This window comes from Triturus cristatus, chromosome 10 (assembly GCF_964204655.1).
Source record: "Triturus cristatus chromosome 10, aTriCri1.1, whole genome shotgun sequence".
Lineage (NCBI taxonomy): Eukaryota > Metazoa > Chordata > Amphibia > Caudata > Salamandridae > Triturus > Triturus cristatus.
In genome coordinates, this window is record NC_140593.1 from 455,824,476 (window position 1) to 455,848,158 (window position 23,683).

The window sequence follows — 23,683 nt, forward strand, 5'->3', positions numbered from 1 at the left end:
TTTCTTCCCTGGTGCGCCTAATTCCATATTTTTGGCACAGGACAGTATTTGCAAGCCCAAAATTGCTTTCTTCTGCTGTGCTCCTGCACTCAGCCTTCTCCTCTGACTCAGTGCACTGGAATCAGCATGGGATGCATCACTTCCTGGTTGTGATGTCATCCCCCTGCACCAAAAGCGACTCACAATTTGCGATTTCACTATTAGCGATTTCCCAATTTGCGATATCGCTAATAGCGATGCCGCTAATAGCGAGTTCTTTATTAGCGATTCGGTAATATGCTATCGCTATTTGCGTTTGCGAATTTTACCGATTCGCTAATTATTTCCCAAAAACTTCCTGCATTGGATTTAGCGATTTCTTAATAGCCATTTGTTAAAAATCGCTATTAAGGACTCGCAAAATCAGACTTTGATGCATGTGCACCAATATCTTTACCACAAGGGTAGCTTGCACCTCCACCCCGGTATGCTGTAGAGCTATTAAGAGACATGTACATCTCTCCTAACACAGAAACTGGAAGGAAGGGAGTAGGATCCAAGCAACAGGCATAAAATCCTAGAAAAAGTTGAAAAAGGACATCAGTATTTCATAATGTTTTCAAGTAATCACTGGTACATTCTATGCACCTACCAGGTAAAGGATATAGTGCCGATCTTAAAGTTAAATGCATCTTTTCAAGGAGTGAAAGGGTGAAGTGTGTTTGTGCAGGAATTGAGCTCACTGCGAGTTTCCTTTCTTCTTGCAGTTGATCAGGTCATACATTAAATTAATTCTCAGATATCTCTGCAGTATGCATCTTACTCACAGTGTACAGTTCAGATTGAGGCATGCACACTAAACCAATTAACGGCCCTAAAATCTTGAATCATAAATCACATAATGGCCCTTAATAGCTTAGATGTGCAAATCACTGCTCAATAATTGTTATCAGCAGTCAATATCAGCGTATCAAATTCCATATCAGCATACCAGCATTCAAAGCACAAGTCAGCAAGAATTCTAACTGGCCTTCAAAATTAGGACCACCAAGAATCCAAATAACTCTAGAGTGGAGGCCTCACTGATAATGCTGCCTGCAAGCAGTGCAAGACCGTAAGGGCCCTTAAAAGTTCCCAGGACACAGGCTGGCCTGTAGATCTTGTATCAAGCCACATCATCTCTAAAATGAACACATTCAACTTTAATGGTCTGCATCCTTTACCATGATAGCATGAGAAATAGACCCTTGCAAAGACTGGGAAAGCCCATTGACATTGGCTGTACAGGAACACACAGAAGCTATGCTGTCTCTTGCAGTTGAATGGTTACATGTGACTGTTGCTTCATAGACAGTGGATGAGTCTGGGGAGACAGTTTTAACACTGCTAGTCACAACAAATCCACAACCAGTCATTTACTAACTTTTAATATTATTGAATGACTTCTTCAAGCTTACATCAGGGCTCTTTACTCACCTAAAAATGAACTACACATCTTAGAGTTCACCTTGAGATGGTTGAAATAAAGGTTTCTGCTGATGATAGCAGGAGTGCAAAAAGAACAGATGATGGACGGAATGCTCAATTAATCAAACATTCACCCCCAGTCACAGATCTGGGTTAAATCCATTTTTTTTGCACACTACGACATTCTAGTTTAGACCCAGCCAGATGCAAATCAGTCTTGACCCTGTTCCCCATGGGAACAGTCTAGCCCGTACTGCAAGGCCAGGCCCTCCCTGGACCAGAAACAAGCATCCTGGGACCGGTTTGGGGGTAACACCCCTCATCAGCCAGGCTAGCTTGAATCTGGTGGTGTAGCGAGTATGGGACCCACATCTGGGCATACCCCTCCCACTTAGTTGATTTGTCCATGGGAAATAGAGTACAATTGGCAGCAATAATATGCCTCACAGCTGGAGGTTTCTATACCTCAGGTGCATGTTCTAGATGGGATCCAATTGCATTTCTCCATGAAACCCGCCAGAAACAGGTAATTGTCTTCTAGAAGTAAGGTCCAAGACCTTTTTTTAAACTGTTATATTGGTGTGCAAGAAACATGAAAAGCAAAATGTGGTCAGTTACTTCTACACAACCAACGTGCTTCTATATGTAGCTAGGCTTTCAAAGTGGTTCCATTACTAGGCCAAAGACAAATTTGAAGTTTGAGATTTTCTCCTTTACCGTTTGTCATCCCAGGCCTTATTAGGACAGTGAGGTTTTCCGCAAGGTTCCATGTTACCCAGCTGAAAAACACCCATCATCCGCTTCCCTTTCCGCTTGCCCCTCTAGTTTCCTCCTATTCCAAACATGGACCATTAAGAGAAACTTACCCACTGCTCCTTCTTGGGGCTGGAGGGCATGATGTAAGCAGAGGCAAGACAGGTTATTGGACTAATTAATCTGATGGCTAAGTAACTGCCACAATCAATATTACATTCATGGAATTAATTCAACAAAATCATTGGGTAGGGTATTCTGCCATCACAGGAAATTCTATCACATGGTCCCAGCTTCTGATGACAAGTGACAGTTTGTTTTTGCTTTAAACAATCTTTCTTAATATAGTGCAGGCTTTATTTAGTTTTCAATAGAATAGCAAACATTAATTGACAGTAGGCACAGTAAAGCATGACTAAATTTAGGAAAGGTTAACGGTACTTCAGATGTAACCGCAAGATAATTGTATTCCTTCATCTCCTCCATATAATTTCACTGATTTGCCAAAATGCACTAATCCATATCACAGAGTAAACGTAGACATGTAACCTGAAGACTGCTGGCTAGCCTATTTTATTGAGATTTTTTTATTAACATATATAACCGATGATTCCAAGTTGTATGGAGTTGGGAAGTGGGGTATTTACAACCCCTAAAAATACCTTTATCCTGGGTAATAAATACCTTGTATTTTGACTTTTAAACTTGGAAATGAGGTATAACAAGTAGAATTGGTATTTTACACAAAATATTCAGCATGTTTGGTCTTTTTGCTAGGCCTTTTCCCTAATAAATACTGACTGGTTTGGTATGCAGGAAGTATTCACTGGCAAACCAAAGAGGTATGATAATTATAAAATAAATCATAATTCTGATCTATATCACAATTTGTGAAAAGGGACATTGAGCAAAGATAATGTGACAGGAGTGATGTTCTAGAGAGCATTCAGTCGAATTCCAGAAAAGCAGGCTCAGCTTGCCCATCCTTCAACTAAAATCCATACATTAGATTTTAGTAACATCGAGTACCTACGGTCGTTAAAAACTGCAAAAGATTGCTATTTACCACAAAATCAAAAAACAAGCTGGGCTTTTATTCGAAAACAGAATGTTAAACTAGCTTTGCACTGCGCATTCAAAAGCAATACCCATATTTCTGACAACATTGATTTTTCCCAGAAGGGCACAGCTGTGCATTATTACCTTGATTTTTCTCTCTGTCCCTAAGCTTTCCTGGATGAAAAATCACACCGAAGAGGACTTCAAAGGATTCCTGTTGGTGAAATGTTGACAAATCTCATTCGAGCATAAGTCGCTGTTCTGCGCACTATTTCCCATCAGCAGTGTTCACCAGGACATGTCTAATGAGGTGCAGCCCCCCCCCTGGGGGTTCCGAGGCCTCTGCAACATAACTGTGTCCTATATAATGAGGGAAGTGTCTTGGGAGCAGCAGCTTTTAGTGTCTTCCAAGTACCAAACCTAGTTGGTTCTTTCCTATCATGTCACTCCGAATACATTATGGAGCGTGGAATCAGAAACCGCGCCTTATTATTTATAACCACAGCATCAACGGAATAATTTAGGATTTCCCAGCTAAGGAATTTTCACATGATGGATACGACAGGAAATGGTAAAATCTCCCTTGAAAAGCATGATTAATTTATGATGCATTCATAAAATTGCACCTGACAGCTATTCCCCGGGATTATCAGGTGACAGAGCTGTAAACATGAAACATTTCTCTTGCTTTCATAGGGCAGAATTTTATGACACAAAAACACAAGCATTTCAAAGGAATAATTCCTGTTTTTGCTTTTCTTGAATGCCTCATTGAGTTGGCTATTGGGTAACTGCTGTTGGGGCAAACATTGGTCCGATTCACAAATTAATTTTCATTTCATTTCAGCCCAAAAATTTCATTTCATTTCAGCCAAAATGTGTTTCTTTTGCACCTGTTACAAATTCCCGAGTGGTTCCAGCGCGACGTAAATGATTTTACTACTTCATACTTCTCCACCATGAGAGTGTATAATTATGCAGTGGTAAATCCTGGGCAAGGGGTAATGAGAGGGTGGAACAACAGTGGTTTGCCTTGCAAGTGGCTCCGATGCCTTTTTTCACCAAGGAAATGGCTGAAATGTAAATCAGCAATGGGATCAATTTCCTTCAAGGGTGGGAAGGGGAATGGTCCACTTTCAGACTTGGTAGGGATGGAAGGAAAAGGGTTTCTCTATGTTGAAAAATCTGTTCTATCTGTGGGGAAAAAAAGAAAGAAAAACAAGCATTGGCTAAGTCAGTTGATCCGCGTTGGCTACCAGTTCTTTTTACTTTGACCATCACATGTAAAATGCGCAAATGGGTAAAGGCAAAATTATGTTCCTGGTCTCAAAAAGCACACATTGCCATTGTAGTGCCTGGCACTGAAGGAAATTACTTTGTGTGCGGTGTGCGATGTGCTCCTTGTGAAAGAGCAGAATGCCGTGACTCAAAGTGAAGCTAAGCCATTGCTGGGTGCTGTAGTTGGTGGGAAACAAATGTGAATAACACAACAACAGATCATAAATAATTTTAGTAAAATTAAAAGGTCTTGCCTAACGCCAGACCTCAACATGTTTATTTGTAAATTGGGCTGAATTTCCACACTGTGCAATTATGCACTACTTACATTACCATTTTGGGGAAATAGGACTAGCTATGCACCCGTTCATAGGAGTACTACTTCAGGTGCAGGTTTTCTACTTTTCTTTGTGAATCGAGTCCATTGCATATAGGTGATGTTAGTTTAGTGATTAAGTTTGCGCTTTATGTTATACAAAAAGTACGCTGGCACACTAGAATTCCATAACCTGGATATGTGTCATGAGGCGAGGAGCCGGGGGGCACTGCCACCAGGTAGCCAATGTGTGACTACAATTGCAATTTACAAGGCGGAGCAAGCCCAGAACCAGCTGTGATTCATACCGCCAGATTTTTCTCTTGAATATAGAAGGTAAGGTGTTGGCCATGATCTGACGACTATGCTGGTTAAAATGATAGCCCCATTGATACATGGAGACCAGTCTGGCTTCACGCTTGGTAGATCCACACACCTCAACTTGCGCCTATTACATAACTGGCTGGTGGAGGTATGTGGTTGGAAGATGCCCCATGTCTTTCTCTCGTTGGACGCAGAGAAAGCATTTAATGCTTTATATTGGACTTATCTAAATGCTGGTTGTAGGAAGGTGGATATCTGACTATGGTTACCCCCAAATTTTTGCCTAGTGTCTAGCTGGCTTTTCGACTTAGTTGGCCTGAGATCCTGCTATTCAGGATCTCAGCCTGGCTGTTCTCTCTTTAAAATGGACTCCATGTACCCTAGGTACATACCCAATTGGTTGGATCACCCTGTCAGCCCCTGTACCAGTGTACACTAGGTACCCAGGGCATTGGTGTACCCAAGGCCTGCCAAGGGCTGAAGCATGTATTATGCCACCCCAGGCTTGGCCTAACAATCTGACACAACTGGCTGAATACTCAGCTGGGGTAAGTTGGTGTAATCACCTCTTACTTAGGTGTAGTATACCTATACCTAACCTTAAATGGGACACCTGGTAACCTATAAGTCACTCCTATGGCAGGCCTTAACAATCCTGAAGGCAGAGTGCTTGGTTCCATGTGAGATGGTGCTCTGGCATGAGCTGAGCCTGTCTGCAGTGGTCGGAACAACTTCCTTCTACTGTTTCCAGATATCGTCATACCATATACTCTTAAGTGCATTATGAACCTCGCGGTTAAATGCTATCTTTGGTTTGGCTTTATCAAAACATGTCGAGTAAGGTGTCATACAAATTGGAATACTAACCCCTTGCCAATTCTGGCGACGGGGTTAGCATTCCACCCTTCTAGAGGGACACGACATGTACAGTGCCTGAAACCCGGGTAAAATCAGACATCCTGAAATCAACTTAACACTAAGAAGAAGACGGGAACTTCGACGCTCTGCTGCACAGAGGACTGAAGCCAATCTCCCCTGTGGTCAGGGAGTGACCACCTTGCTAACGCAAGCACCATCCAGCGAATCAACGTCTGCTTTGCCGCCGCCTCCCGCCGGAGCCCGAGCCCAGAGACTGACAAGACCTGGACCTCCAGACCTCTCACCGCCCGATCCACAGTCCCTGAAAAGAGGAGACCCGTGGAGGCACCGAGACCCGTGGAGCCAGCCATCTTGGATCGACTACGACAAGCTGACAAGTGCAACAACCGAGGCTCCCTCCAAGTTGTGCTTTGGGATCTGAGAAGCCCAACTCTCGAGCAGCATTTGCACCAAAGGTGAGCCCTCCAGCATCTCCACGATCTGCGTGGGGCCCTTCTGCATTTTGCCACTCGACGCGCCTAACCGGTTGCTGGCCCGCTGGCTAGTGGCCATCTTGGCGACGAACTCTACAAAAAACACCGCTGGTCTGGTTGCTCCAGACTGGCCCTTGCTCCTCTCCAAAGGAGCAATCCCTCTGACCTTGCTGGTCAGAACCAACAGCTGATTTCTGAATCCTCCTGCAATTGCTTTTGCCAAGGCTTGTTTGCTTCGACCAAGTCGCCGACACCGCCGACAGCGAGAGCCTGCGTGGGACAGCTCGTGAGCCGACTCCTGGATGTCGTCGACCTTCAGGGACCACGTGGCTGCGGAGACAAGCTACCCCTCATCACCTGTTTGCACCCGACATCGCCTGGTACCTACCTGGTGCCACGCCGGTCACTGGCTAGTGACTGTGAACACTGTCCCCTCTGCTTTCAGGTCTTCTGCAACTCCGATCCACCCTTGGATCCACCGCATCTCTCCCGGACCGACCGCCTGCAGCATCTTTGTCCCAGGCTCAACGGAACAGATAGAAGAAACCCGACGCACTTTGAGGCCTATGCACCCGCTTCCTGTGGGTGAGGTAAAGCTGGTACTCCGGTGCCCATGTGTAGTAATACATCTCTAGTGCCTGTGTTCCAAATCTTAAGTTCCTAGTCAACCCGGAAGATCTCCTTTGCAGTAACTTTGTACTTTTTACGCACCCATTGAAACCTATGGGAGCCCGCGTGTGACTATTTGCTCTGCACACGCCACCCGTGGACCTCCTGGTCACTAACTGACGTTAGCTCCTTGTAGGCCCAGCGATTCTAGAGGCCCTAGGCCTTTTCCCTTTTCTGTTCGTGGTACTTATACCACTATTTTAGTATATGGTTTGAGTGGCCACCAGGGCCTATCCATATAACGTGCAACTTCTGTGTATTCTGTGATAATCTTGTTTGACGATTTGTGCTCCTGTGCTCATAAAGAGACTAGGGGTTACTTTGAGAAATAAATACATATATATTTTGAATATATATCTGTGTGGTGTCCTTTCATTGGTATAAAAGGGGGTTACATTTGGTAAAACAGCTGGCTTAACACGCATCACGAGTTTAGCCTCAAAGACTGCTTAGCCTACGCTACCACTAGGGCAGCTAGTCCGAAAAGGTTGACTTACAACCACACCATAAGGGTTGCTTGGCATGGTACAAGGTGATCACTTTAACTAGTGAGCATCATATACCAGGCCAACTTCTCACATTGGTGAGCAGCGGTTGGATTTGAGCTTGCTGTATTTTACCATTGTAATCTCTTGGTTACCAATTGAAAGATCACATAGGTACCTGTAGGTACATATAAAACAAGATTAGATATACATAAGTTCTACTGAACTTAGTTGTTGTAGAGCAAAGGGAGTAGCACACCCTGACTACAACTACTAGATAGGTTTAGTAGGTAAACCCAAGTGTAGGTAGATCGCAACACATCCACCCACACTTAAGAGCAATGGCCGGGGCAGAGGGGTCCACTGTACCCATCTCTGTTGAGAGTGACCCCCAGAGGGCACCATCCAGCTTTGCTACCCTTAATCAGAATGAGCTCAGGCATTTGGCAACTCTTAGAGGCCTTAAACAGCCCAAGAACCCTAACTCTGCTGAGCTCAGAGAACTCTTACAGAATGATGAGAATCAGAGAGAACTCAAGAAAGCTTCCCAGTTAGCCCCCTTAGGGACAGGAACAGGAGGCCCCCCTTCTGAAGATGCCACAGAGGTACCCCCTTCCAATAGTCACCCCTTAGATGGGATGCCTACCACAGAGGAAGAAAGTGATGGGGATACAGATGTGAGTGGGGATGAAGGGAGAACTAGCCCAGTGCCAAGTGTTATACTTGGCCCAGCTAAACTAAGGCTATTGGGGACTGACAGTGGGTTCACCCCATTGGATCTCCCCAGTGGACTTAACACAGGGCTTGGAAGGCAAAGGAATCGCTCAGGTGACTCCAATGCTTCCCATGGCTCTAGAGGCTCTCAAGGTCACTCCAGAAGGAGACTGACCACCCCTCAGAGGAGGGAACATGAGGCCAGAATGCAAGAAGCCCAGCTGAGGATCAGGAAGCAGGAGCTAGAAGTAGCCCTGATGGAAGAGAAACTGAGCAAGGCTAGGCAGCATAGAGAGAGTGGGTCTATACCCACTGGTGGCAGCAATGTCCCTAGGGACAAAGATAGGGTCTTTGACAATAGGAACCTGTCCAAGATTGTGCCCCCCTACAAAAGTGGGGATGACATCCACAAATGGATGACTGCTCTTGAGAGAGCCTGCAAAGTGCAGCAGGTTCCTGAAGACCAGTGGGCAGCAATCTTATGGCTCTCCTTTGAGGGGAGAGGCAGAGATAGACTCCTCACTGTTAGAGAAGAGGATGTCAGAAATTACAGAGTCCTGAAGAGTGTCCTAGTTGATGGGTTAGGCTTAACCACTGAACAGTACAGGTTAATGTTCAGAGACACCCAGAAGACACAGACTCAGGACTGGTCTGAATATGTGGAATGTGCCACTAAGGCTTTGGAGGGTTGGTTGCTGGGAAGTAAGGTATCTGATTATACAGGATTGTACAATTTGATGATGAGAGAACAGATTTTAAGTAACTGTCAAAACCAGCTCCTCCATCAACACCTGGTAGACTCAGATTTGACCTCTCCCCAAGAATTGGGAAAGAGGGCAGATAAATGGGTCAGGACCAGGATCAGGCCTAAGAATCAGGGTGGTGACCAAAAGAAAGATACCACCCAACCTCAAGAGAAGGGAGGGGATAAGGCAAAAGAGAAATCTTCCTCAGGGCCCCAAAACTCCACACAGGGTGGTGGGTCCCAAGCTCCCTCCTCTACCACAGGTAAAAAGCCTTACTGCCATGAGTGTAAAACTCCTGGGCATTGGAAAACTGACAGCAGTTGCCCAAGGGCTACAAACAAAACTGTTCCTCCAATTACTCCTGTCACACCACCTATTACTGTCAGCAGTAATCCCCCAGGTGGTGGGAGTGCCCCCAAAAATTTGGGTGGGTTTACTTGGGGAACACAGGGGGACCCTGGCTTAGCCAATTCCCCAGCAGCAGATACTCTTGTCTGTGATGGTGGCATGGGGTTTGCCAACTTCACTGCCTGTCCCAACACTTTGGGTAGGTACAGACAGGAGCCCTACATCAATGGTACAAAAGCTGAGGCCTACAGAGACACTGGAGCTAGCATCACAATGGTGGCCCATTGGCTAGTTCCCTCTGAGCAGCTTTTGCCTGGTTTCTCCTACCAGGTGACCAACATTGATGGCAAACAGAACAGTCATCCCATGGCAGAGGTATGTCTCAGCTGGGGAGGTGTCACTGGCCCTAAAAGGGTGGCAGTGTCCCCAACCTTGCCTGTAGACTGCTTACTGGGGAATGACTTAGAACTCTCAGCTTGGGCTGGAGTTGAACAAGGCACCCATTCTAAAATGGTAGGCCTTTCACAAAAGGGTAGTGGGGTTGTGCCATTCACAACCCCTGTCCAAATAGATTTCCTCCCTGGAAAGGTTGGAAGGGCAGTGGTAGCCACAGCCCAGGCACAGACAGACTTCCCTGTAGAGACTGGCAGAGCTGTGACAGTCACAGCTCAAACACAAACTGAGTGCCCCCCTGAAAAGGTTGGCAAGGCTGTAATGGTCTCAGCCTATACTCAGACTGACATAGGTGTAGTGAAGCCTGAAACTATGGATCACTCCACGCAAACAGAGAGTAGTGGGGAGGAAGAAAAGTCTCCCTCTCCCCAGACATTAGGAAAAAGTCAGCCTCCTCAGGGAGCTGACCTCACCCCTTGTGAAGGAACTGCCCCAGAGGTAGCCAGGCCTGGCCTGGCAGAGCCTCTGATGTCAGTGGCCCCTTCCAAGGTGGGACCCAGTCTGGTGCAGGTAGCCTGCCTCTCTCTACCCTGCCTCAGTCAGCCCAGGGCTGCAGAGGTCAGGGAGGCCAGTGGACCCCAAGAGGGCCCCTGTCCACAAGAACCCCCCCATCAAAAGAATGAGGATTGCCTGGCTAGTAGCCCTAGTCAGGTGATGGGTAAAAACATTCCTGAGGGATCTCCTTTACAGGTAGTTAGGGACCTCCCCCAGAGGGATTCTGTTGGGTACAGGCAAACATGGGACCTTAGGGCCCCAGACCTGACCTGTCCCTCCAGTAAGCCCACAAAAGGGACCCAGCCTCCAGCTTTAGGTAGCCAGAGGCTGACCCTGAGAGCACAGTGCAACTCAGTTAAGGAAAGAAAGGCATCCATGGTGGAGGGGGATTGGAGGAAGGTGAGGCCTCTCTTTGAGGACACTCACTTCAGTACTCCATCTCAACACCAGCCTTTTACTTTGCCAAGACACACCAAAGGTAGAGATTCCCTATGGTGGAGACCCTCTGATACCCTTAGGGTGAGGGATTGCTTAGTGGACCATGAGACAGGGGGTAACCATGCCAGTGCTGGTTCCTCCTTATATGGCCACTTGGGCAATATAGGCTTACCTGGTCAAGGTCAGCCTTATCTCCCTTCGTTTGGGGGGGGGGTTGTGTAGGAAGGTGGATATCTGACTATGGTTACCCCCAAATTTTTGCCTAGTGTCTAGCTGGCTTTTCGACTTAGTTGGCCTGAGATCCTGCTATTCAGGATCTCAGCCTGGCTGTTCTCTCTTTAAAATGGACTCCATGTACCCTAGGTACATACCCAATTGGTTGGATCACCCTGTCAGCCCCTGTACCAGTGTACACTAGGTACCCAGGGCATTGGTGTACCCAAGGCCTGCCAAGGGCTGAAGCATGTATTATGCCACCCCAGGCTTGGCCTAACAATCTGACACAACTGGCTGATCACTCAGCTGGGGTAAGTTGGTGTAATCACCTCTTACTTAGGTGTAGTATACCTATACCTAACCTTAAATGGGACACCTGGTAACCTATAAGTCACTCCTATGGCAGGCCTTAACAATCCTGAAGGCAGAGTGCTTGGTTCCATGTGAGATGGTGCTCTGGCATGAGCTGAGCCTGTCTGCAGTGGTCGGAACAACTTCCTTCTACTGTTTCCAGATATCGTCATACCATATACTCTTAAGTGCATTATGAACCTCGCGGTTAAATGCTATCTTTGGTTTGGCTTTATCAAAACATGTCAAGTAAGGTGTCATACGAATTGGAATACTAACCCCTCGCCAATTCTGGCGACGGGGTTAGCATTCCACCCTTCTAGAGGGACACGACATGTACAGTGCCTGAAACCCGGGTAAAATCAGACATCCTGAAATCAACTTAACACTAAGAAGAAGACGGGAACTTCGACGCTCTGCTGCACAGAGGACTGAAGCCAATCTCCCCTGTGGTCAGGGAGTGACCACCTTGCTAACGCAAGCACCATCCAGCGAATCAACGTCTGCTTTGCCGCCGCCTCCCGCCGGAGCCCGAGCCCAGAGACTGACAAGACCTGGACCTCCAGACCTCTCACCGCCCGATCCACAGTCCCTGAAAAGAGGAGACCCGTGGAGGCACCGAGACCCGTGGAGCCAGCCATCTTGGATCGACTACGACAAGCTGACAAGTGCAACAACCGAGGCTCCCTCCAAGTTGTGCTTTGGGATCTGAGAAGCCCAACTCTCGAGCAGCATTTGCACCAAAGGTGAGCCCTCCAGCATCTCCACGATCTGCGTGGGGCCCTTCTGCATTTTGCCACTCGACGCGCCTAACCGGTTGCTGGCCCGCTGGCTAGTGGCCATCTTGGCGACGAACTCTACGAAAAACACCGCTGGTCTGGTTGCTCCAGACTGGCCCTTGCTCCTCTCCAAAGGAGCAATCCCTCTGACCTTGCTGGTCAGAACCAACAGCTGATTTCCGAATCCTCCTGCAATTGCTTTTGCCAAGGCTTGTTTGCTTCGACCAAGTCGCCGACACCGCCGACAGCGAGAGCCTGCGTGGGACAGCTCGTGAGCCGACTCCTGGACGTCGTCGACCTTCAGGGACCACGTGGCTGCGGAGACAAGCTACCCCTCATCACCTGTTTGCACCCGACATCGCCTGGTACCTACCTGGTGCCACGCCGGTCACTGGCTAGTGACTGTGAACACTGTCCCCTCTGCTTTCAGGTCTTCTGCAACTCCGATCCACCCTTGGATCCACCGCATCTCTCCCGGACCGACCGCCTGCAGCATCTTTGTCCCAGGCTCAACGGAACAGATAGAAGAAACCCGACGCACTTTGAGGCCTATGCACCCGCTTCCTGTGGGTGAGGTAAAGCTGGTACTCCGGTGCCCATGTGTAGTAATACATCTCTAGTGCCTGTGTTCCAAATCTTAAGTTCCTAGTCAACCCGGAAGATCTCCTTTGCAGTAACTTTGTACTTTTTACGCACCCATTGAAACCTATGGGAGCCCGCGTGTGACTATTTGCTCTGCACACGCCACCCGTGGACCTCCTGGTCACTAACTGACGTTAGCTCCTTGTAGGCCCAGCGATTCTAGAGGCCCTAGGCCTTTTCCCTTTTCTGTTCGTGGTACTTATACCACTATTTTAGTATATGGTTTGAGTGGCCACCAGGGCCTATCCATATAACGTGCAACTTCTGTGTATTCTGTGATAATCTTGTTTGACGATTTGTGCTCCTGTGCTCATAAAGAGACTAGGGGTTACTTTGAGAAATAAATACATATATATTTTGAATATATATCTGTGTGGTGTCCTTTCATTGGTATAAAAGGGGGTTACATTTGGTAAAACAGCTGGCTTAACACGCATCACGAGTTTAGCCTCAAAGACTGCTTAGCCTACGCTACCACTAGGGCAGCTAGTCCGAAAAGGTTGACTTACAACCACACCATAAGGGTTGCTTGGCATGGTACAAGGTGATCACTTTAACTAGTGAGCATCATATACCAGGCCAACTTCTCAAACTGGTGAAATTTGGTTTTGGTCCTAGATTTAGGCAGTGGGTTGCACTATTATATGAAGCCCCCACGGCCGCAGTGCGTGTGAATTGAGTTGTCTCAAATACGTTCCCGATTGCGTGAGGGATGAGGCAGATGTGCCTTTGTCGCCTCTCCTTTTGCACTCACCCTGGAACCGCTGGTATGCATGATCAGCGCTCGTCCTGATATTCGGGCATTCAAGGTCTCAGAATCCAGCCTGCAGGAAGAGAAAATCTCTCTCTCCGGTGATGATATTCTCCTTTATGTCACGGACCCCCATGCCATGATCCTGGTACTTTTTCAGACTATAGAGTAGTTTGGTGGATACTAAGGTACATAGTAAATTGGGAGAAATCCGTGCTATTTACATCATATGGTCCCTCCCTACATTGTTGCCCTGCTGGGTAGACTGCGTGTTTAAACAGTGAGTTTTTAAAACCTAGGCATTCAGGCCATGCCTGATAGAGATCTATGTTTGGCTGCAAACTTTTGAAAGGTGTGTATTACCTTTTGGGGGATGCGGAGCCCTGTTGTGGGCTGCCCTTGGCTATTCTGGGGAGAGCTGCCATTTTTAAGATGATTTCACTCCCAAAGCTACTGTACAGCCTCCAAAATATGTACTATACTGTTCAAAATGAGATGTTTAATAAAATAAACAGGAGGGGATGTTACTCTTGAGTGGAAGACACCCTAGGATGGTGTTGTGGACTCTACAGTGGAACTTCTCTGATGGGGGGAAATACCCTTTTGGACATCTGGGTCTACTACTGGGCTGTGCACCTGATACCCATCAACGACTGGCTGTTTGTGCCACAGGATCACCCAACTTACATGTTGGAGAGGGAACGGTTATTGCCATGCTCCACTCTAAATTATATGTATGAGGGTGCTGACTCAGACAAAATTGTGCTGGCGACACAGGTGACATTGGGAGTGTGGCACATAGCCTCTAAGACTATAGGATGGGCGTCCAATGTTACCAGGGAAATACCACTGTGGGAAGGGGAAGTGATGAGGGAATTGGGAACATAGTGAGGGTTTAAGCCCTGGGACATGATTGGTATCTCCAAGATTGGTGATACATTAGAAGATGGGGCCCTCATGCCCTTCCCCTCTTTGAGGTGGGAATACCACCTACACTAGAATCAGTATTTGAAGTATGCGCAGCTCCATCATACCTGGATGGCCGAGGGGTTAGAGGCAATTGACATACCAAATTTACCCCTCATGAGGCTAGGCTGCTCATGGAGGATCTTGGGAGTAAGGTGGTCTCCCATACTTACAAAACCATCAACAGCAATATTCCTGACACCCTGGGTACATTGCAAGAGAGATGGTTGACTGTTATTATGGAGATTGACAACACTGAGTGTGTGGTGCCCTTGATACAAATCCAGGAAGTAACAATAAAGTCATGACTCTGACTCATACAGTTTAGAGTGCTCCACCTGGTTTAATATGACTGTGCTATGCTGCATAGGATGGGAAGGGTGGCCTCCTCAGAGTGTTTGAGATGTATGGAGGGCAGAGTTGATTTTTGCACACACTTTGAAGTTGTGCCATCCTTCATATTTATTGGACTGAGGTTGTCCATGAACTCGAGGCTATATTGGAGGTAGATGTCCCACTTGACCCGAAATACATCTTTCTGGGTATCCCAACGGAGACTGATGTTCCAAGGGCTCAACTACAATTCTGTAAATGAGTTTAATGGTATTAAAAAGAGATACAGCCAAATAATGGTGGGTGGAGGAGGTCCCCTTACTGTGTGAATGGAAGGCAGGTATCGACATTTCCATGGCCGCTGAACGAATCATATATAAGAGCAGGGGTTGTCCCTGAAAACGTAGCAAAGTATGGGGTCCTTGGATACGCTATTATGACCTGGAGCCTGAGGCAGGCGTGAATGGCAATTTGGATCTGAGAGATACAGATGCTGTGTCCCGGGTATCTGGTTACAGGTACACCTCGGGTTGACTGACTTGTGGTGCTTTATTTGCCTCATTGTCGGACGCTCTATGTCATGGTCGCTGCCGGATGGCTGTCCCAGGAGGCTTCCCTCCCTCCTTCTGTTTCATTGTATTTGATGTCATGGATACGGTACGCTCGCTGCTATGGATTTGTGTCACCTTTTGGAACCACTGCTCTAGACGCTCTATAACGTTTTATTATTTTGTTGTTTACGAAAATCTAATTAAAATATATATTTTCAAAAGGTTTGTGCTTTGTGTTCCGATACTTTAGTATTGCAAGGTCGTGCTGCCATGATGTGCACTCTGATAAATGCCCCCCCCCCCTTAATTTTTTGTAGAAGGATTCAAATCAGACCCATGGAAGGCCAGTGATTTACTACCTGCCAATTATTGGCTGTTGTTTCTTGGATTCAACACCACATCAAAGGTCCCAATTAAGGGCATATTATGCACATAATTATAGTTCTGCGGGTAATACGACTTCCTTTGAAAGATATCCCTCTGCTTTACAAAGACGAAGCGCAGGTAATTATGACAGGTTCCTCGAGAAGTCCTTTATGGCTAATTTCATTTGCAGAGGAAGATACTTTGTGTTTTTTGGTAGAATAAATGACAGCGGCGAGGCCACATCTGCCCGTCACACAGACAGCTGGATCCAAGGCAGCAGACACACGTCAGAGGACTGGCTCTTTAAAGTCACTTTGCTGCCTTTAAATATAGTTTGGCCTTAAAAGCAGTTTCAACAGTTTCTAACCCCTTAATACCGTTCCAGTGTTTACTGCAATTTAGAGATTTCGCTTTTAGAGAGCGAGCGAAGGGCGGGGGCTTAGGGACAAAACAAGCACTTTTAAATGAAAGGCTTCCAGGCCGGCAGCACTCACACAGACCCTTTTAAACACCACCTGCATTGACAAGGCACGCATCAGACTGTCAGTAATTCGTGTTTTCCACAGCGAATTATGCATTTTGAATAGCCAGCGAAGTAAACAAAACAAAGGGCCTCGGTTGGCTTTGCCAAGGGCTAATAACAATGATCCAGTTCAAATAATCGATCTATAATCAGCAGCGGGCCACCCAGCCAGAATTTTTGCAAATCGTGAGTGAGCTGTCAAACATTCGGAGGCCACACTGCACCAACCCGTCTTTCTGGCAATGTCATTGAACAGCAGCTCAGGCGACCACTTCCAGGCAGCCTGACTAATGCATAGTGATTGAGGGATTAAGGACGCTATTCAATGGCACAACGCCACGCCGCAACCAATTAGCATGCAAAGTAGTCTTATCTAGTGCATATTTGAGTAGGTTTGCTTTTTTTGACCGCATGACCATTGAACATAATTTTGTAAAGAGGAGACAGGCATCTAATAAACTTAAACATAACGTGTATTTGTAAAGCACACGTTCACTCGGAAGGGTATTTTGGTGCTTAATAACAGATGTTTATTGTTACCTAACTCAATGGTACTCACTTCATCAAACTCAGAAAGATAAATGTCTAACTGGACCTGCCAGGGTTTGAACCTGTGAGCATGAAGTCGACCACAGGCCCCTACAGTGGATGTATTAGTCCACTAAGCCACCAGACCCGGATATACCCACCCCCCTAACCCCCAGTTAGCTTAGCTGCAAGCAACCAGAACTGTCCCCGGCTCCCCTACTCCAGTCCTGCCCAATGGTCTGGTGACCACCGTATCGGTTAAGTCCCAGGAGTTGGATACTAGGCAGTTTTCCATAATGGAGCCTCAAGTGCTGTATACTATGCATAACACATTATTTATATATATATATGCATCATGCATGCCCTTGAAGGCCTGTATTGTGCACTGGACAGTCATTATGAATAAATAATTCTCTGGTGATGAATTTGACAAAGACATAAGTTGTATGTTTTAAGGAAACCAAAAGCAGACATAGTAACACCTGGCTGAACTTGAATTGCAAATAATTAAATTCAATAAATATATTGGACTTTGGAATAATAATAAAGTAAGTTGATGAGAAATGCATGCATCAAAGAAACCTGCAATTTAAATATGAGCTAATGTGCTAGGTTGATTTTAAACGAGGTATGAAAAATATTCAAAGAAACCCCCAACAAAAGCGTATACAGGAAAGTTGTTGCTCATCCATCTCTTTCATATGTAACTCAATTCGCAGATGCAACTGAAGTCTCAGTTTTAAGGGCATTCTCCAGTGCTTAATTTGACAGGAACTTGTTTTACATTGTCGGGCTTTGGCCCATAGCAAGAGAAAGAAAGGCAGAAATGGCTAAATAGGGGAGGGGGATTAGATAGGGTACCTGTAACAGAGGGAGAAATCAAGGATGAAAAAGAATGTGCAAGAGTTAAAGAGGCAGAAACTGTAGAGGAAAGAGGCACGAGGTGGAATCAAGATGTGCCAACCCAGTCATTCAGCAGCACTGGCGCTGGGCTTCTAATACAAACTTTGGGCCCTGTAGTGTAGTTTTTTTTTTGTTGTTTCTCTTTTTTTTTTTTCACAATTTAGGAACTGACTTTGCTCTATCTGCGACAATCTATGACAATACAAGAAATTCATACTCAAAAGGTCGGAACACGGCGTGATGGATTTCATTCTAACAGATGTGTTTGCTTTTCAGTATTGTTGGGTCTTCAACATTGTATGGGTATAATTAAGATAATGCAAAGTACATCTTGTATTGTATGTTATAATTAAGATAATGGAAAGAACATCTCATAGTACATGGGTATAATTAAAGATAAGGGAAAGTACATTTCATATGATATAGGCAATTAACAAAAGGGTATATCTCATACTGTATGGGTATATTTATGATAAGGGAAAGGAAATCTATTGTTATGGGTTGGATTAGAGTTCTGAATTGTAGGGTGCTATATCACACCATGCATGTTTAAAAAAAGGTGAAAAGTATTCTGAATGTTTTGGTCGGTGCTATTGACACATACACTATAACCGAGGGCGATCCAACAGGCTATTTAATGAGTTTCTTCTAAAAAAGGAAGCCTTCCCACGCTATATGAAATGGCTCTAGAACCCCGAGACAAGAATCAACTGTATATGGGTAAGGATGGGACATATGGGCTTGTAGGATATGTTAGAGTCACAGGAAGGAAACACCAGGGAAAATAGTTCATGAAAAAGTGATTAAGAGAAAAAGTAGTTTATTCATATATTCTACATAATTTAAAGACGTGTGTGCTTAGTTTGCAAAATGCTGAATATGCAGAAAATATAGTAATAATATTAATGAATTCAATGATGATGCAGGAATAAAAGCAGCTTTCACATATTAGAATATTTTTTACATGGATTATGTAAACTGAGGAGCATATTTTATGTTGTGTCAAGTAGTTAGTTTTAAGTGTTGTTTGTGTTAAAATGTATTTGTATTTTTTACCAGCTATAGTGTAGAATGTACGATTGTTTGTATAGTTTTATATAGTAACCTATTGGAAACTATTGATTGATAAATTATAACATTAATGAAATACACAGGGACCATTTTAAACACCAGTTGTAACGGCAATCAGGGCTGTCAGTGATTCATGTTTTCAGCAGAGAAATATTCATCTGGAATAGCCAGTGCCATGAACAACAGAATATGCCTTGTTTTCCTTTGCAAAATATTATTAACATTAAGCTATTTCAAATATCCTACTCTAAAATCAGCAGTGGGCCACATAGCCAGAATTTTGCCAAATTGTGAATAAACTTTGAATCATTCAGAGGCCACAATCTGCAGCAACCGGTCATATATCCATTGTGCAGTTCTATCATAGTCATTGGTGTTGGTGCGCAGAAACGTGCACTCTCTCTCTCCTACCACTACTCCAACTGCACTGAGCTGCCCTACGATTAGAGTAACCTCTTAAACATCTTCCTCTGATGCGTTCTCACATCTATCCAACCCTGAGTTGATGGTCCTTTAATGGATCTTGGTACGCAGATAGTAGGGGTGGAATTTAGGGTTCCCAAACACATCAGTCAGCTGCTGAATGAGGACCATTAATTGGCAGCCGACTTGCCAAAAGTCCCACATTAAATATTTCCCTAATTGCATAGTTTCAGGCGACAACAAATAGGACACAATAAGGTCTTCTAGCAACTTTAAAGATAAAAAATGCATTATAAAGAGGAATCTATTTAGCAATTCATTTACAAATATCACAGCATTAAATAAAGCACCCATAATTTTGTCAAGGATGGTTCTATATCCTCCTACACAGTTACAAAGTCCTGCTACCCTAAGGCAGAAGGATAGTTCTCCAAACTAACAGAGTTAATCATATGTGGAAAGGAGGAAATAAAAGTTAAAAGGCTCAAAGGGCGAGTCCAGTAAGCATAAAATGTTAGCAGAAGAGGAAAGCTCTGGTTCAGCAAGAAAGATCTCAGTCCATCTGCTACCGAATGTAGCATTGACAGATAGTTCAAAACCAGAGGATGGTTTGATACCTCAAAATAAGTTAGAACAAAAATAGATTATCGCAATGGCAGGGTTTTCACTTTTGCCAAGAAATTTGATAATTTGGTGAAACGGGACCTACAAATTGGAAGTAGTAGATCTTCTTTACTTAGTGTAGTTAGTACTGCCTCTTCTAGCAGTACCTCTGTGATGGGAGCAGAAGGGATCACAGAGGGAGCACCTAATGAAGTCATTGGTAGCAGTTTTTTACGAGAAGTACAACGTATTCGGATAGGCAACAAGGAAAACAACAACAGACAGAGAGAAGACATGAGAGGAAGAAAAGGAGAGGGACTAGGGGGGGCAGCAAATCCAGACACAAGGGACAGATTAAACACCCGCTCATGGAGCAGGGCCAAACAATAACTAATGAGCACAACAAAATTCAGGTTATCAACCTTTCCAATATAACACTCTCGGAGGATATGATTTCTGTTCTAGGAAAGGGAATGGGTTTCTGCCCTACTGCTCAATATGACATGACAGATGTGAAAATTGACTTGTATAAATTTACTAGCTTAAAACTTAAAAAATATTTCTCCTCCAAAACCATGCTAAATAAACGATGTAATCCAGATGTGACTGTTGGTAATTTGTCAATACAGGATGTTAGTGACACAGCTTTACTTCTGTCTATAACAGAAGATTAACGAGACCCAGTAACCATACATAGTGTATCACAAGATTTGGGATGCATTATTGACCTCAGTGAGGACAGTGGCCTCAAACCTAAATCTAAATGGATACCACAGTTAGCCCCTGGAAATAACATTGATGTATTTCATAAAGTGGTTACCAGGGAGTTGGATAGATTAGAAACTAACTTTAATCATCGGAAACTCTTGTCCCATTTAGACAACTTGACACCCAGATAAAGAGTAGCACTCAAATAACTCAGGTCGGACAATACTATTGTCATAAGAGAGGCGGACAAAGGAGGAAATATTGTTGTTATGAGTAGAGAGTAATATGTCGGTGAGATCATGAGCCAACTTAACAATACTCTGTGGTATAAAAAACTGCCAGGGAATCCTATCCCAAGCATCATGAGAACAATTAATGAACAGTTGAGCCAGTGGCATAGTGGGGGCTTACTCAATGATGATGAATATCATTATCTATTAATAGATAAACCCAGGTACGCATGTTTATATACAGTACCTAAAATTCACAAGGACAGAACAACCCCACCAGGGAGACCAATAGTATCAGGTATAGGAGGCCCAACGGAAAGAATTTCCGAATTTGTGGACACGTTTTTACAACCTTATGTTAACAACAACTTACCCTCAACTATTAGGGATACCAGGCATATTTTGAAAATCATTTCTGATATCTCTTGGGACGAATCTATGACTCTTGTCACTCTGGATGTAGTGTCCTTATACACTAATATTTTACATGATCAGGGATTGTCAGCACTCTAACATTTTCTCTACAAGAGATCAGTTGAATTTATGGGACACTCTGATATGATTATTACTATGTCAAAATTGATCTTAGAACACAACGTGTTCTTGTTTGATGGGGAATGGTATCAACAAATCTGCGGTACTGCGATGGGTTCCAGATTTGCGCCGTCTTTTGCCTGTCTCTTTATGGGATGGTTTGAGGCGGCGCATATCTGGGGCCCCTCAGGAGCAGCTTGGCAGAACCATATTATGTACTTTGGTCGGTATATTGACGACTGCCTACTCATTTGGACAGGTAACATACGAGAACTTTCATGAGTTTTTTGATCATCTAAATAATAACTTGTTCAACATGAAGTTCACGATGACATACAGTAGGGATAAAATTGTTTTTCTGGATGTAGAACTATTTATTGAAAATGGTAGTATTAATAGTAGGATGTACAGAAAAGAGACGGCGTGTAATTCGATCTTACACGCAGCTAGTGCCCACCCTAGAACACAGATTAATTCTATACCCTATGGGGAATTCCATAGAGCACGCAGAAACTGTAGTAAGGATACAGATTTTCACTTAAATTTAATGGATATGGAAAGAAGGTTTACTGACCGGGGGTATGATTTGACAATAATAGATAAAGCTAAGAAAAAAGCATATTCCCTTAACAGAAATGATATACTTAAACCCCCAAGTACTAACACTGTATGTAAATTTAGACCAGTGAGAATGATTTCTTACTATCATCCTTGGTCGCATAAAGTTTTCAAAATTTTGAAACACCATTGGAATCTGCTTACATCAGATCCTGATTTGAGTAAAGTACTGACCAAACATCCTAGCTTGACGTATCGGAAAGGGAAAACCATTCGGAATCTGGTTAGTCCAGTTATCCCATGAAAGATGTGGGCAACCTCACATGGCTCCAAAAGAGTAATCTGGGCTTTCACAAATGTGGGGATTGCAGCATGGGTAAATATGCACTTTCAGGAACAAGGGAGTTTCAGTTTAAAGGGTCAAAGAAATTCCACATTAATCAATTTATAAATTGCAATACAAAATATGTGATTTATGTCATTATATGTAAATGCAATATGATATATGTAGGAAGCACGATCAGACATCTTAAATTACGAATTTCAGAACACTACAGGGCTCTAAAAAATTTGGATGAAAGATATCCAATTGTTCAACATACACTGGAATGTGATCAACAGGATAAACATCTATCCTTCAGATTCCATGCTTTGGAGTTTATCTCTACTAACGTCAGGGGCGGAAACAGAGATTTAAAGCTACGCCAGACAGAAGCCCGTTGGATTCTGAAACTTCATGCAGTGGAACAGGGGATTAATATTGACAATGAACTTCAATATTTTTTAGGTACCTAATGACCCAGTGTTCCATCCACAACGAGTATTTGATGTTTCTACACTTTAATTTGAAATGTTACCTCAACTAGGAACAGAGTTCGATGAAGAGGTTGTGATGTTTACTTCTTATTGATTGTTCACTTACTTTTCATTTATGTTATTGGAACTTGATAACCACATATGATCTTTTGACATCAGACTGCCTATGTGTACACAAGCTAGGATTGTCTGTTAGAAATGTTACATATAGTCACGGGCAGAATTATATGATCAGACTGAGAATAATAAGATGTATATGATTTGTGTTAAATTTTACAAATAAGCATAATTGTCAGAAATAAGAAAGAAATATGCGTAATACGTGAATATTGAAAATGATCACACAATGATTAAGATACTATACAACTCTATAATTAGATAGTAGAAATGTAAGTCTTATTCTCACTCCCTGAATCTTCTTTTCTCTGCATGTTGTAAATTTCCTCTTTACTCTTAGCCTTACTGTAGGCATTACATTGCTTTAGGTGAGTGGTGTTGTATAGGTTACCATATTGACGATTCTTCGATATTTGATGCCCGCACAAGATAGGAATACTTTTGGATTTAGTTTATGATTTTTGCTTTCTATTACAGGGAATTTATTTATTCTTTCATTGGAATGAGTAATGATGGTGAGTATCATGTACTTTTGGATCTGGTGCTAGAGTATCGTTTTTGTAGCGTTAGGAACATGGGGCGTGTTTTACTCTTAAGTGCGGCCATAATTATTTCAGATATTTAGATTGTCTTTCATTCAGATTTTAGTCTTTTACTCATCTCGTTATGGCGCCTGCCGTACTAGTAGATGTACACTTGAATAGTGAATGATGCCCATATGGGTATCGGTACAGCTCATATTCGTATATACGATTGGTTTGTTTAATTTAGATAAGAAATGATAGTTAGTTTATTTATCGAGTTACTACATATTATTTTTCACACTATAGAATTGACT